Source organism: Delphinus delphis, chromosome 1 (assembly GCF_949987515.2).
Source record: "Delphinus delphis chromosome 1, mDelDel1.2, whole genome shotgun sequence".
NCBI classification, from domain to species: Eukaryota; Metazoa; Chordata; class Mammalia; order Artiodactyla; family Delphinidae; genus Delphinus; species Delphinus delphis.
Window position 1 is genome coordinate 61,105,733 of NC_082683.1, and position 17,494 is coordinate 61,123,226.

The window sequence follows — 17,494 nt, forward strand, 5'->3', positions numbered from 1 at the left end:
TGTCTTGGTGTGTTTCTCCTTGGACTTATCCTGTATGGGACTCTCTGTGCTTCCTGGACTTGATTACCTATTTCCTTTCCCATATTAGGGAAGTTTTCAACTATAATCTCTTCAAATATTTTCTCAGTCCTTTTCTTTTTCTATTCTTCTTCTGGGACCCCTATAATTTGAATGTTGCTGCATTTAATATTGTCCCAGATGTCTCTGAAACTGTCTTCAATTCTTTTCATTCATTTTTCTTTATTCTGCTCTGCTGTAGTTATTTCCACTATTTTATCTTCCAGGTCACTTATCCATTCTTCTTCCTTAGTTATTCTACTATTGATCCCTTCTAGAGAACTTTTAATTTCATTTATTGTGTTGTTCATAATTGTTTGTTTGCTCTTAATTCTTCTAGGCCCTTGTTAAACGTTTCTTTTATTTTCTCCATTCTATTTACAAGATTTTGGATCATCTTTACTATCATTATTCTGAAATCTTTTTCAGGTAGACTGTCTATTTCCTCTTCATTTGTTAGGTCTGGTGGGTTTTTACCTTGGTCCTTCATCTGCTGTGTGTTTCTCTGTCTTCTCATTTTGCTTAACTTACTGTGTTTGGGTTTTCCTTTTTGCAGGCTGCAGGTTTGTAGTTCCTGTTGTTTTTGGTGTCTGCCCCCAGTGGCTAAGGTTGGTTCAGTGGGTTGTGTAGGCTTCCTGGGGGAGGGGACTAGTGCCTGTGTTCTGGTGGATGAGGCTGGATCTTTTCTTTCTTGTGGGCAGGTCCACGCCTGGTGGTGTGTTTTGGGGTGTTTGTGACCTTATTATGATTTTAGGCAGCCTCTCTGCTAATGGGTGGGGTTGTGTTCCTGTCTTGCTAGTTGCTTGGCATAGGGTGTCCAGCACTGTAGCTTGCTGGTTGTTGAGTGGAGCTGGGTCCTGATATTGAGATGGAGATCTCTGGGAGTTTTTTGCCATTTGATATTACATGGAGCTGGGAGGTCTCTGGTGGACCTATGTCCTGAACTTGGATCTCCCACTGAAGAGGCACAGCCCTCATGCCTGGCTGGAGCACCAAGAGCCTGTCATCCACATGGCTCACAATAAAAAGGAGAAAAAACAAACAAAGAAAGGAAAAGATAAAGTAAAATAAAATATAATATAATAAAATTTAATTAAAATGTTATTAAAATAAAAAACAGAAAATAATTATTTAAAAAAAGTTTTTTTTAATAATTAAAAGGAAAGAACAACCAAAAAAGAAATCCACCAATGATAACAATCGCTGAAAACTATACTAAAACAAAACAAAACAAAAAAACCGGAGAGACAGAACCCTAAGACAAATGGTAAAAGCAAAACTATACAGACAAAATCACACACAGCACCATATGCATACACACTCACAAAAAGGGAAAAAGGGGAAAATATATATATATATATCGTTGCTCCCTAAGTCCATCTCCTCAGTTTGGGATGATTCGTTGTCAATCAGGTATTCCACAGATGCAGGGTACATCAAATTGATTGTGGAGATTTAATCTGCTGCTCCTGAGGCTGCTGGGAGAGATTTCCCTTTCTCTTCCTTGTTCGCACAGCTCCCGGGGTTCAGCTTTGGATTTGGCCCCGCCCCCGTGTGTAGGTCCCCTGAGGGCGTCTGTTCTTCGCTCAGACAGGACGGGGTTAAAGGAGCAGCTGATGGGGGCGGGGCTCTGGCTCCCTCAGGCCAGCGGGAGCAAGGGGTACTGTGTGTGCGGCGAGCCTGCGGCGGCAGAGGCCAGCGTGACATTGCACCAGCCTGAGGTGTGCCGTGTAGTTCTTCTGTGGAAGTTGTCCCTGGATCACGGGGCAGTGGCGGGCTGCACAGGCTCCCGGGAGAGGAGGTGTGGAGAGTGACCTGTGCTTGCACACAGGTTTCTTGGTGGTGGCAGCATCAGCCTTAGCGTCCCATGCCCATCTCTGGTGTCCACCCTGATAGCCGCGGCTCGCGCCTGTCTCTGGAGCTCTTTTTTTTTTTTTTTTTTGCGGTATGCGGGCCTCTCACTGTTGTGGCCTCTCCTGTTGCGGAGCACAGGCTCCGGATGCGCAGGCTCAGCGGCCATGGCTCACGGGCCTAGCTGCTCTGCGGCATGTGGGATCTTCCCGGACCGGGGCGCGAACCCTTGTCACCTGCATCGGCAGGTGACTCTCAACCACTGATCCACCAGGGAAGCCCTGTGGCGCTCCTGTAAGCAGCGCTCTTAATCCCCTCTCCTCGCGCACCAGGAAACAAAGAGGCAAGAAAAAGTCTCTTGCCTCTTCGGCAGCTCCAGACTTTTTCCTAGACCCTCTCCCGGCTAGCCATGGCGCACTAGCCTCCTTCAGGCTGTGTTCACGTAGCTGACTCCAGTCCTCTCCCTGGAATCTAAGCTCCGAAGCCCAAGCCTCAGCTCCCAGCCCCCGCCCGTCCAGGCAGGTGAGCAGACAAGCCTCTCGGGCTGGTGATTGCTGGTCGGCACAGATCCTCTGTGCTGGAGTCTATCCGCTTTGCCCTCCGCACCCCTGTGGCTGTGCTCTCCTCCGCGGCTTCGAAGCTTCCCCCTCTGCCAACCGCAGTCTCCGCCCGCGAGGGGCTTCCTAGTGTGTGGAAACCTTTCCTCCGTCACAGCTCCCTCCCACTGGTGTAGGTCCTGTCCGTATTCTTTTGTCTCTGTTTTTTCTTTTTCCCTACCCAGGTACGTGGGGAGTTTCTTGCCTTTTGGGAGGTCTGAGGTCTTCTGCCAGCGTTCAGTAGGTGTTCTGTAGGAGTTGTTCCACATGTAGATGTATTTCTGATGTATTTGTGGGGAGGAAGGTGATCTCCGCGTCTTACTCTTCCGCTATCTTGAAGCTCCTCCTCTGTTTTCATTTTTTTGTTTGCTCACCCTATATTCAGGTATTTTTGTTTTTTCTTTTTTGATGGTTACTATATATATTATATATATATATATATATATATATATATATATATATATATATATATATATATATATACCTCTACTCTGCTAATATTTGTCTTTATCCTTCCAGAGAGCCTCAAATCAGTATCGTTAGGGTTAGGAAACTTTGCCAGTGTTATGTCAGTGGCTATTCTGCAGGGATGCCATGGCTGTGTTCCCTATAACCCTGAGGATCAGGATCTTTGTTGTGACAGAAGCGTAGCTAGCAGCAGCAACAATGGCATTTTGTAGGGTCCTAGTGAACCATTTACTTTTAGTAGTATAACCTCAGCATGCTACTTTGCAATTTCTCTTCCTCCGTATGAGCTATCATCCAATGGGCTCATATATTGCACAGGGTATCAGTCTTTCTCCCCTGGACACTCTGTAGAATGGGATTAATGCCTGGTTGAGACACACTCAATCGTCACCGGAAGTGTTGCTCCCCTGACCCTGATGTCAGTTGTGGCTTATACTGGAATAGGACACATACTTCAATCTGAAACACACAGGTCCAGGCTGAGATACACTACCCAAGCCATTTTAAGGAGGGTCCTATGGTCCTGTCTCTAAACATTATCAAAAACTTCCAACTTAAGTTGGTATTGTGAACTTAAAGTTTGTGTCTTCCCAAAATTCATGTGTTAAAGCCCCAACTCTCATCTGTGACTGTATTTGGAAATAGGGCATTTATAGGAGCTAATTAAGATTAAATGAGGTAATAAAGTTGGAGGCCTGATCCAATAGGATTAGTGTCCTTATAAAAAGAGATACTAGAGAGTTCACTTTCTCCCTCTCTCTTCACCAGGTGAGGACACAGTTAGAAGATAGCCATCTGCAGTCTGAGAAGAGGGCTCTCACCAGGAACCAAATTGGTTGGCACCTTGATCTTGGACTTTGCAGCCTCCAGAACCGTGAGAAATAAACTTCTGTTGCTTAAGTCTATGGTATTTTGTTATGGCAGCTTGATCTGAGACAGTTGGTTATATCTAAACAGAAGCTTGGTAGGATTTTATAAGTGCAGCACAAACCAGCAAAGCCTAAAGCACAAGCTTGCCAGCATCCTCTACAAGCAATATGAACCCTCACCCAAAGTTTAGTTCAGATGTTGAGACTGATGATGCCACACATGCCCCGAGAAGATGTGAATAAGTTTATTACTCACATAATGAGGCTTTCTGAAGAGAGCAGGGCAGGCTCCCAAGGTGATCTAAAAATGTCTTGAAAGAGCAGAGAAAAAAGACTGACTAGGCTTTTATCGTGAATAAAGGATGGAACTGCATAATTTGAACTTCTTCCTGATGCCAAAGGAGAGAACACTTGGGCTTTCTTATCAGCTTGTACAGATGTGGGACTTGAAAGCCATCAAGAAACATCAAAAAGGGAGTCAGACTCTTTATTACAGATGTTTTAACCATCTAATTCTTACTTCTTTAGCTTTTTTTCTCTCCAGGTTTGAGCTTATTTCTCTTGCTTGGGATTCATAGAGCTTCTCAGATCTGTATGTTTGATATTTCAGCAGTTCAGGAACATCTCAGCCATTATCTCTTCCAATCTTGCTGCTGCCTGATTATCTCCTCTTATTCTAAAACTCAGAATTGTCACCCATTAGACTCTTCATGTCTTCTAACCTCTCTTTCACATTTTTAATCATGTTATCCATGCATCGCCCATACTATCTTATGATCACTATTCAAACCCAGTTATATCTACTTTCCTATAAATACATTGATTGCTTCTTTAATTTAACAAATATAGTTACCATTTGTAGAAATTTTAATTATTACTTTTAATTTAATTAGTCACATTTTAAAGTTTCCTTGTCAATCATTGCCTTTCAATTCCTTTCATTTATTCAAACTTTGATAATTATAGTACCAAAACTCTTTCTGGGTATTTTGCTGTGTGACTTTGCCATCTCTGTCTCACTCATAGTACTTTGTTTTCCTTTCACGTTTGACTGTGAGGTTATAATTTTTGGAAGTTTATCTGTGAAAATCCTTTGAGTTCTAAGAGGAAGATGGGTTCCTCTAGAGTATACTAGAATTTGCTTCTTCCAGGAACCTAGGGCATTAATCTAGGGTTACTAGGGTTACATTAAATTCTTCACATAAAGTTTTTTGGATCACCCATGCAGTGTGCATTTTTATGCCAAATCTACTTTGAGGAAATATTTTGGGTTAGGGATTCTTGAGGAAGATATTTTCCCCTCTCTATTTAGTATCAAAATTCAAGACAAGAAACTTTCCTTATAGGATTCTTGAGTAGGGTTTGATTTATTTTGAATTAACTCCTATAATGAGGTTGCAGACCCACAGGCTTTGTTTACTGTTCTCAAGTCCCCCTGTGGCCTTAAAGATCAAAGTTTAAGTTCACCTCATTCATCAAGTGACCTCAAGACAAAAGTCAAATAAAGTGCTCAGAAATTTATCTTGGTTTGGTTGACTAAAAAAAAAAAATGGCACAACATGAGAGTTGTGAGTTAAGTCTTATTTGGGGCAAAATGAGGACTATAGCCCAGGAAACAGCATCTCAGATACCTCTGAGGTACTGACTCCAAAGAGGTAGGGGAGAGGTCAGTGTTACATATGATATTAGTGAAGGGGGCATACATGCCGTCAAGCACACATGTTGCCAGAGGCTTGCTGCTAGTCACAAGGAGCAGATGACACCGTCAATGATTTTAGTACTTTTCTAGATATGAAGAGCTGCAAGAATTTGGGCCATAAAATCTTCTCCTGAAAATATCTAACTATCTAAAGCTCTGTTCTGCCAGATTTTCCCAGAGCACAGAGTGCCTCATTCCCAAAAGAGTCCACCCTGAACTCCTTTCAGGGGGTGTTGAAAGTCCACTAACCACTGCAGTGGTTAGTGACTTAATCCTTGTAGAGGCAGATGGCAAGTGCCAATTTTTAGTTGGCAGTTCCTTCCTTCATTTAATTTTTGGTCCGATTGCACTTAATGTTTTATTTAAGCTTATCAATGCATTTAGGCTAATTTAAGATATTTGGTTGTTTTCAGTGGAATCATCAGTCACTATGTTTAGTTTACTTTTCATTTTCATATGCATTATTATTATTTGCTGTTCTTATAAACAACAAGGAGACGTTCTGAGTGAATTATGCTTTTAAAACCCTGGCTTTGTTAATTTGGGCTTTCTTTTGGTTTAGAAACTATTTCTTAGGAGGGAAAATATATGGTTCTAAGTGTTTGGGAAAATGATTCTTACAAAATGCACATGTGGTAATTGGTTTTGTTATTTTTTATTTATCTTTTAAAAATATTTATTTATTTATTTATTTTGGCTGCATCAGGTCTTAGTTGTGGCACACGGGATCTTGTAGTTGTGGCATGCGGACTTCTTAGTTGCGGCATGAGAACTCTTAGTCACAGCATGCGAACTCTTAGTTGTGGCATACATGCAAGATCTAGTTCCCTGACCAGGGATTGAACCCAGGTCCCCTGCATTGGGAGCGCAGAGTTGTATCCACTGGGCCACCAGGGAAGTCCCTGATATTGTTATTTTTTAAAATCCACCTTAACAGTTGATTTTAGACATACTCTCCTGGATTTTATTAAAAAGTACAATTGTTTTTTAAAAATGAATTCCTCTTCACCTGCAGTATTTCTTATTTACAGAATTGTTTTTGTTTGATATGTAAGTGGATAACAGGATTTTTTCTTCTTATCACAGAGTGATGCAGTAAAATGGAAATTTAATCTCATAGACTCTATGTGCATGTAAAAGGATATCTCATATGTGGAGGCTACTATGTTGAGAACAAGCAATAAATATGCCTCCTCCCCCTCACATTTATGTCTTTTGTAATGCTCTCACACAATGATTCTGGGCTTGGTCATATCAAAGTTTTGGTCAATGAGACATTTGCCAAAGTGATGCAAGCAGAGATTTGACGTGTACGTGTACTTCCACATTGAGGCTTACCCTCTCAGAATTCTCCCTCTTGGAACTCAGGAGCCATTTTATAAGTTAGTCCTAGCTCTCCTGCTGGAGAGAGGTCTTGTGGAGAGCCCCTGGAGGATGCAACATCACATGAAGAGCTGACAACAATGAGAATAACTGAGTTGACTGAAGCAGTCAACTCCAAGGACGAAATAAGTAATAAGAGAAGCATTCTTGGACCTTCCAGCCCAGCCTGTGTAGTTGAACCCAACCTCAGAGTGACCCCAGTGGACCCATATGGAGCAGAAAAAGAGCCCAGTCAACTTTAGAAATATGAAAATAATACATCCCTGTTGTTTTAAGCCACTAAGTTTTGAAATGGTTTATTATTCCAGCAACAATAGATAAGAAACAACATGTAAGATGTTAATTCAGACCTGGATACTGGGAAATTTTGCTTTCTCTTGTAAAAGTATTACACTAAAAGTCAAAATCAATATGCATTTCCTTCATTCTATAGTATGGTCTTCATTTCCAAAGTACTTAGAAATCTTTACTAAAGTACAAATACGAGACATTTTTCATGCCATCACTCTTTCACCAAAATATCTTATTCGGAATGAAATCCTTTGGCAGAACTCAAATAATTCTATTATTATTTTGATCTATCTTAAGTGAAATTGTATGCAAATGTTTGCTTTAACTGCTAAGAGCTGCTGTTACAGGATTTATAGTCTATATTGATTAATAATTTCAGGCTGTGTTTCATGCCCCTTAATGAAATTTTGACCTTATTTGCTCTTAAAAATCTCTCTGCTCTCAAAAGCTGTAATTCTGTTGAATGGTTTCTCAAATGCTTGAGGAGTCATACTGGGTAATATTGGCTATACTTCACAGTGTGCAACATTATATTGTATGTGTGTTTTACTATTGAGTGATTTTATTTTGTAGTCTTGCTAGTACCATCATATAATTAAATTGTAAACTCATGTGGTGTAAAGGTCAGACATATTAAATGTACAAAAGCAAATGCTGTGTGTATTTAAGGTTCTACTCTTTGCACACTGAAATCAGTATAAGGAATGAAAAAATCATGTATGTTGAAATTGAAATTTCTAGTCTTTGAAATAATGTTTTGCAGCATCTTGTTGTAAAACATCTTATAGAAATTCTTCTAAACTATGCCTCCATTTTCTTGGAATACTCAACACACATTTGACAACACACATTCCTGTTAGATATTTGCAACATAGTTATGAATAAGACTGATCAGTCTAGTTCTTGGCTGCTTTTTTTCTTCTTAACAATTTCTCCTGTAAATACATCTTGACTTTTGCTTTGTGTTTATTTTTGCAGTAGAAATATACCACAACTTTCTTTCTGATGACCAGAAATTTGGAAGATTATAGCTGACCTATTCTTTGTATTTTAGTTTTTTATTAAGTGGACATGATAATTTTAAAAGTATTTCTTAAAGTGTTTCTTTAACCTTCAAGGGAACATGTTTGCATATACTAACTATATTTATTCCATTTTACCCTTTGCCATGGAGATTCAAGAGAAATCAAGGCTTATTCCATCTTGGGCAGTACTATTGATATTACTTGATAGACCACCAGGATATTAATATAAATAATTCTTAGTAAAAAAATGTTTCAGTTATTCTTTGAGAATATTCTGAATTGTATTTAAATAGGGCAGGTGCTAATATGATAAGATAATTAAATCATTCATGCATTACCTTTCAACCATATAGAAGAGCATTTAGAGGTTATTTACCCATTTATTTAGAATGTGAGAATTACCTTAGAGTAGATATGTATCTTAAAGCTTCATTTCTTCACCTGATAATTGATATCTTCTACCATAGGTCTTTCTAACTAATGAGTCCATGAAGAGGCTTCCTGATATTAAATTACATGTACATATCCATATGTGTATTCATTTGTGAAGAATGTCCAAAGCTTTTATCAGATTCTCAGAGCTTCATAATTGCGAAAATGTTATGAACTTGATTATCCCTCTCAGGCTTTCCAACCTAGATGTGGGTACTTTCTCTGATGAAGAAATGTGATTCTTTAAATTCTCAGAGTAAGCTTAAATATATTTCTGTATTGTTTTATTTCACCATTCCTAGTTTTAGCCCTTAGTGTCAATGAGAAAAAATCAAATTATAACATTCTAGTCCTTCAAATAATTGAAAATAACTATTTTGATTCTTCTCATTTTAGAGAATTTTATTTTTTGTAGTTTATAAATGATAAAAACAGAGTTGTACAAAGTTGTTCATAATATTTCTTTATGTATTTCAAACTAAACTACAAAGCTCTGGTAATCAAAGCGGTATGACACTGGCACAAAAACAGACACATAGATCAATGGAACAGAATAGAGAGCTCAGAAATGAACCCATACTTATATGGTCTATGACATCTATGACAAAGGAAGCAAGAATATACAATGGGAAAAAGATAGCCCCTTCAATAAATGGTGTTGGGAAAACTGGACAGCTATGTGCAAAAGACAGCTATGTGCAAAAGAAGCAAACCAGTCTACTTTCTCACACCATATGCAAAAATAAACCCAAAATGGATTAAAAACTTAAATGTAAGACCTGAAACCATAAGAATTCTAGAAGAAAACATAGGCTGTACACCCTTTGACATCAGTCTTAGCAATATTTATCAGGATATGTGTCCTCAGGCAAGGAAAGCAAAAGCAAAAATAAACAAATGGGGCTACATCAAACTAAAAAGGTTTTGCACAGCAAAGGAAGCTATCAAAAAATGAAAAGGCCACCTACTGAATGGGAGAAGATGTTTGCAAACAGTATGTCTGATAAGGGGTTAATGTTCAAAATGTACAAAGAACTCAGGCAACTCAATATGAAAAAAACCCAAACAACCCGATTAAAAAATGGGTAGAGGACCTGAATAGGCATTTTTCCAAAGAAGACATACACTGGCCAACAGACACATGAAAAGATGCTCAATATTACTAATTATCAGGGAAATGCAAATGAAAACCACAATGACATATCACCTCACACCTGTCAGGATGGCTATTATCAAAAAGACAACAAATAACAAGTGTTGGCTAGGATGTGGAGAAAAGGGAATCCTGGTGCACTGTTGGTGGGAATGTAAATTAGTGCAGCCACCATGGAAAACAGTATGGAGATTCCTCAAAAATTAAAAATAGAACTACCATATGGTCCAGCAATTCTTCTGGGTATTTTTCCAAAGAAAACAAAAACACTAATTTGAAAAGATACATGCACCCCTGTCTTCATAGCAGCTTTATTTAAAACAGCCAAGATATGAAAGCAATCTAAGTGTCCATTGGTAGATGACTAGATAAAGAAGACGTGTTATTTATATATGTATACACATGTATGTATATATACACACATACGTATACATACAGTGAAATATTACTCAGCCATAAAATATGAAATCTTGATATTTGCGACAACATGGATGGACCTAAAGGGTATTATGCTAAATGAAATCAGTCAGACAGAGAAGGACCAGTACTGATGACTTCATTTATATGTGGAATATAAAAAACAAAACAAATGAACAGACAACAAAAGAAAAGCAGATTCATAGATGCAAACAACAAACAGGTAGTTGCCAGAAGGAAGGGGGTAAAGGAATGAGTGAAATAGGTGAGGGAGATTACCCAATTAAAAAATAAACAGGTCACAGATGAAATGTACAGCATGGGGAATAAAGTAAATAATACTGTAATAACTTTGTATGGTGACAGATGATAATTGGACTTATCATGGTGATAGTTTTGTAATGTGTAGAAATATCGAATCATGTTGTATATCTGGAACTAAATAGTGTTGTGGGTCAATTATACTTCAATTTTTAAAATTTTTTTATGTTTGTAAGATTTGTAGTGATGGTCTTTTTTTGTTTTAGTTGGTTACTTATGCCTTTTATTTCTCTCAATTATTTTCATTAAGGTTTTATCAATTTTATTAGACTTTTCAACAAATCAACATTTGCCTTTATTGATCTTTTCTATTTTCTATTAATATTCTGTTCTATTAATTTCTGATATCTTTAATATTTTATTTTTCTATTATCTTTGCACTTAATTTGCTCTTATTTTTAAACTTTTTGAGCTAGACTTAGATCATTGATTGATATTTTCATCTTTTAAAAATGCATTTTAAGACTACAAATTTTCCTGTAAGAATAGTTTAAGCTACATACTACATCACGAGGGCAGGAGGGAGGTGGCCAGCACTGAGGCAATGGGGGTCACAAGTTTGATTGAACAACCCTGAGCATGGTCTTCAGGGGAAAGGAAAAATATGATCAGCAGCTTGGACCAGAGGACCCCGTGCAGAAGCAACACTTTTATTATTTGCTCTTAAGACTTTGTTGTGATCTATCCAAATGCATTTTTATCTTTTATGGAAAATTTTATGATGTAATATATACAAAAAAGAATTTAAATATGCATGTACTCACCTTCCACTTTAAAAACATAAAACATTACCAACCAGTGTTTCTCTCCCTCCTGCCCTCTCACCCTGGGTAACCACTATAACCTGAGCTTCAGAGTTATCACTGCCCTTAATTTTCATACATTTTTACATATGTTTGCACCCCTAAATAAAATACGTGTAGTTTTCACATGCTTTCAACCTTTACATAAATAGCAGCATAATATATGTATTCTACAATTTGCCTTTTTTCACCCATTTTGATTGTGAAATTGATCCATAATGAGTGATGCTTTATATTAGTCAGTTTCACCACTGTGTAATATTCCATTACTTGGATACACCAAAATTTCCATTTCTAGTCTCCTGTTGATGGACAGTTAGCTGGTTTACAATTTTTGCTTTACCAAAAATTGCTGCTGTGAACATCCTTAGACATATCTCTTAGTATACATTTCAGCGCATTTCTCTAGAGTTTATGCTGGAGTGGAATTACAAGCTCAAAGAGTGTGTACAACTTCAACTGTAATTCTACAAAGTGATTGTACTAATTTATATTCCCACCAGCATCAATAAATATATATGTTTACAGTTAAAAGAAAAAAAAAACATAACACATAGATTCAACCCAATGTTGTATTTTATACAAACACACACACACACACACACACACACACACACACACACAAGATGACTGAAATGATGCCATTATCTTGAGTGATAGGATAATGAGTAATATGTATTTTTCTGCTTTTCCAAATTTTGTATAATAAATATATACAACTTGCATGATCCGTAAAAATGTATTAAAATAAATGATATTCTGTTTGTTTTCAATTTCTTTCACTGCTATATAGAATAATTTGCTGAAGTTATTTAAGAATTTGGTGTAGTTTGCAAATTTTGAACATATTTCATCATCTTAGTGAGTCCACAAGTGCCATTTACTTGATGAAAATGAGTAACATTCAGGTAAAGAGGTTGGGACATGTGATTAGAAAATTATGTGAACATGTATGTAATATGAGATGTTATTTTTTGTTAACCCACTCTTTTTCAGGTAGTTTATGAATCCACTGGATAACCTAGAATATATCCATATCTATAACAATAGAGGGATAATTATTATTCCAAACAAATATGCATTCCTTTTTATGTAATCCTTTCTGTATTTCTCACTATATACAGTTATTTCATTAAAAAATTATTTTGGAATTAAATATTTTATTAAATTCTAATGCTCATTTCTCAAGTAAGATCTAAAATTAACAATGTTAGCCCCCCCAACTGGTAGAAATGAGTATTTAATTGAATTCAAGAACATATTATAATTTTGATTTCACAGTAGCAGGACTCTTCTCTGTCTTGTTCTTAGTTGCACTCCAGTGCCTGAAATAACATCAATCACATAGTAAGTATTCAGTCAATATTTGTGAAATTAACATATTAGTGAAAATCACTGTCTACAATGAACCAGGCACTGAACATACAAAGAGGAACAAGTCAGGGCCCAAGCCTTCAGGAACTTAGACTCTGGGGGAGAATAAAACAGAATAAATAATTAAACAAATTAAAATATGGTCCAAACTTCCATGAAAACAAAGTGTTAAAAAAAAGATTTAAAATTGTGTATATAAGACAATAATTATAAATATATGCATTACATTTTTAATCACTTATAAATATAAGATTGAAAAGTTTTAGTGTACTGAAATGTTATTTAATTAAACTTGAAAATTCCCTTTACTATTGCTTTATTATCAGTACATTTTATTGAATTATAACATTATTACTATTGTAATTAAGTATGTTAAATTATTGATCTAGATTAAACAGAATTTTTGGATAAATTGGGATAAGTTCATATACACATAAAAGCATGAAAGAAAATGTTACCCAGGGGCTAAAGCTCTGAGAGTTAAAAAAAAGAATACTTTAGGACATCCAAAGATATATTTATAAGTCTTGAAACTTCAATGGCATAAAATGATTTTTTTGTTCTTCCACATTTCTTTGTGGAAAATGACTTTTACCTTTTAAGTGAAGAAGCCACTAATGGTAAAATAAATTGTCTCAAGTATTGTGCAGATGATAGACGTGTGTGTGTACATGTAGGAAAACTTCTATTTGGCTTTCTGTGTTGAACCACACAGGGCAAAGAGGTTATTTTTCTTTTAAATTCCATTCTCTGTTTTTCTATAAGAAAGCTGTTTCTGTCATTGCATAATCACTGAACATCTTAAAAAAATAGATGAAGAGTGAAGTCAGCTAAGACAGAGTTTTCCTCACCAAAGTTCTTTATAGCTTGACAGGAAGAAGCAGATAGAGGCCTCATTCTCTTCTCTACAAACCATATAGACACAGTTGGCACAAAATAATAAAGTCGGTATCTCTGAAAAACACATATATTATTTTAAGAGAATTTAATTTTAAGAGAACTCTTGAATACACACTTTTGTGTTAATTTATATATAGAATATCAAAATTAGCATACCTGTCAGCACCACAGATTTACAATTAAGCACGTTTAAGAATTTGCTGACTAACAATATTAAATGCCTCGAAAACATCTTAATGTTAAATATTTGAAAAAAAATTACCTTCTATCAACCCTTGAGTAACTGTAAGCTTTTCATCTCAATAAAACTTTAAGGAATTTCTTTAATTTACTCATATCAGCCAATAGAAAATTAGCAGCATATCAGGTTTCTGAACTTCTCTTTCATTTGCTGCTCTTTACTGATTGGAGGAATTTGACGGATACCAGAGAGGAAAATTATGTTCTTTGGCTAAGAGCTCTATTCCAACAAGTGTAATGCACTCTTGATATTTACAAAGATACTATAAAAGTCTCTATACACAGCTCCTTACAGAGCCCTGTTAGTCATGCAAATGAAATAGAAGCCAAATAAATTAAACTTTGAAATAATAAACAAAATAAAAGCATTGAAAGTAAAAAAAAAAAGCTACATAGTACAAACTTTGATATTCCATATTTTTATTATTATCAGTTATCATACTGTGTGCTTCAGTATAAATGAAGTTCAAAAACAGGCATGAGTAATTGGTGTTATAGAAGTCAGAATGATTGCTTACCTTTGGGCAGGTTGGCATGGTAGAGGTGGAGAGTGATCTGTGTGGCACTCCTGGGGTTCTGGTACCTTCTATTTCTTGATCTGACCCATGGTTCTATGGGCATATACACTTTGTAACAATTTCTTGAGCTGCGTGCTTATGATTTGCTTATTTTTAAAAATCTCTGTATTCATAAAAATGTTTTTAATATAAAAAATAAAATAATTACCATAAATAAAAATTTCATGTTGATAAGAATTTGAAATGCAGTTTGAAAATATCAGTAACTTTCATTGCAGAAGGAGCTGCTGTGTAAATACACAATTTTAAAAGAGTTAAATTCAACACAAAAAATTAAAGTTCTCCAATTTCAATAAATATCTAATTAAAAAGATCAAAACAAATTCAACTTTTACTTTCCGTTAATGCTTATACATGTAGTTTAGTTATTTTTCCACTCAAAGGATATATCAATTTTTCCATTTAGAATGGTTTCATGTGATTAATTTCCAGATTAAGAAATACTAGAAAGTTAAGTAATTAAGTTTTAAGTAAAGCAAAATTGATAATTAAATATCCTTGAAATTGTTATGATTGTAATTATTCTGGCATTATTCAGAATATTAGTAAAAAAGATTGTTAGTTACAGAAATATATCAATACCACATTATCATTGGTCCACTGCATTTTTCCTCTTAGAGTCAGGGCTTAGAAATACATGGTTGTACTTGATCTTTCAAGTTGTCATGTTTCATTGAATATATGATTTAATGGACCATTTTATGCACAAAGTCTAATAAAAGAGGTTTTGTTTGTTTTGTAAATGACAGAAGATCATTTTAGCATGTTTCCTGACATATTTTCTCTGCTATTAATTATAATCTCCAGCTTTTATATATGCTCTCCACTTCTTCCCCCAACAATGTTCTACTTATCTTCTAGCCTTTTCCTTGAAGTCTCACTTCTTCAGGTAGCCCCCACCTCTATGCTACAAATTACATCAATCTGCCGTGTGTACACTTCCCTAGCAACCTTCACCCTCACTTTATAATATGCGTCTCACCTGTCTTTATTCATTCAGTGTGAACTCTCTTCCTAGACTTTAAACTTCCCAAGGACCAAGACCATGGCTGTGTTGTGCACCAATGCATATTTCAGTGTCTAGTAGAGTGTGTGGCTCATAGTAAATTTCAATAAAATTTTTGTTGAATGGACAGATTAAATGCAGATGTCCTAAATAAAATAGGATTATCATGGATACTTTGTTTTCTGATTCTTGAAAGTCTGTCAAATTTTGGTTCTTCTGGAGAATCTGAGAGAATTCAGAATAGACATTAATGTTTTTTGTTTTGTTTTGTTTTTTCATATTGAAGAGGCTTGATGCAGCTGCCTCAAAGTTCAACCACTTTTGGACACATGAGAATACACAAGTGTTCTTACCACCTTTCTAATTCCTCTACGATATTCATAGTTGGGGGAAAAAAAACTACCTTCTACAGCCTTGACCCATAGAGGGCTAGGAGTAGGAAAGGAAAAAGGAAAAGAAAACCGACAGCAAAGATATGTGCTCACGTTGAGAGGAAAATCTTCAGGGAGAGAGTCTCAAGCACTTCCATGGAGCCCAGCATCTCCCTCCTATAAGATTAAGGTCATTATTTGATTGGAGATATTTGGAACCTTTCTTAACACACTCATCCCCTCTACACAATTTTCTTTTGAGCTGCAAAAGTAAATTCAATAGCTTGTTTAAAATACGAGCAAGGGGGATGCAGACAGATGCTAAACATTATTCAGAAAATTCAAACCTATATTATTTTAAAACTGTATGAAACCAATATTAGGATAGTATATACACTCATTATTCTTGTTATTCTAAGAAATGTGAAACTAGAATTATTCTTTTGATGTATCTTCTTGGACATCAGTGTCCCCCAATTAGGATTACTAATAGAAATATATTTATGAACTGTGAAGCAGATGGCTAGGAACCAAGGCTTTTTATTTTTCAGTGTAGTATGCTTTATGTCAAAATCCAACACCAGTTTTAACATTTAATGATAAGAATATTCTACAAAATACTTTATTTTTCTAAATTGTCATTTACTAAATGATTATTTAAAATGATATTTATAGGATTATTTATGGGTGATAGGTAATACAAGGAGGTATTTTAGAGTTAACCCACAAATAATTTATATTAATAAGACCTCGATTTTATGCAATAATGAAGGAAAATTTTGGCAGAGATGTTACAAAAGAGAAGTTATAAAATTATAATATGTTTGATCTTAGAATAGAAATATTACTTACTTTTGAACATTGATTTCCATCATAATCTTTCAAAAAAAATTGCTATAGACTGTATCTCAGGAAATATCTGAATAATCACCAATATATGAACAAAATTTACAAATAATTAAATTTTAAAAATATTTATCTAGAAATGTTGGAAGCGAAGAGACATAATCTGCAAAAACTTGATTTATATGTTTTGACATTGTAAGTCTTTCTCATTAAATGCCTTTGCTTTTGTTATTGATTTTTGTTTTGTTTTTATAGATACACATTTTAAATGTCTCCTGTATCTAAGCTGGGTGTACAGAGGGCACAAGAATGTCTTTTCCACTCTGGGTCAGCATTCTAAGTATATGTCAGGAACGGGAAGGAAAAGATGAAAATATCAACTGAAGATTGTATAGGATGTGCACCAAGAGTTGATAGAAAATCTTGTCATAGAAGGGCTATATTTCCTATAAAATTGAAATCGAGACCTGTACATAGATATAATTCTTTCAAAATTCTTTATACAATGCTTTATAATTTAGCACCTGATTGGAAAAGAGTTATATCCAGTTCCTGCATTATTGAAATAATAAGTATTTATGAAACACAAATTCTTACCTTTTGTATTTTATTTTTTTATGGAATTTTGTGGAACAGGTATTTTCTTTCTGTATCTGGCTAAGTACAAAGAGCTTTGTTATATTATGAACAGTAATTTTTATAGAAAGAAAAAATTACTTTGATAATTTGCCATGGTAATGCAGTATAATAGGATATGCCAAATTTGGCTTCAGAAAAGGTATATTTAGAGAAGTATAAAAATAGTGAGTATGGG

The 17,494-nt window shown here is 35.5% G+C and overlaps 1 long non-coding RNA gene across 1 annotated transcript in view; it reads left to right on the forward strand.

Moving 5' to 3' along the window:
* LOC132420975 (uncharacterized) overlaps positions 1-3,849 on the forward strand; it is a 242,012-nt gene extending 238,163 nt beyond the window's left edge. The window contains exon 4 of the long non-coding RNA XR_009518486.1: positions 3,741-3,849. This is a non-coding gene — a long non-coding RNA (uncharacterized lncRNA). The remainder of the gene's footprint in view (positions 1-3,740) is intronic.
* The last annotated feature ends 13,645 nt before the right edge of the window (positions 3,850-17,494 follow it).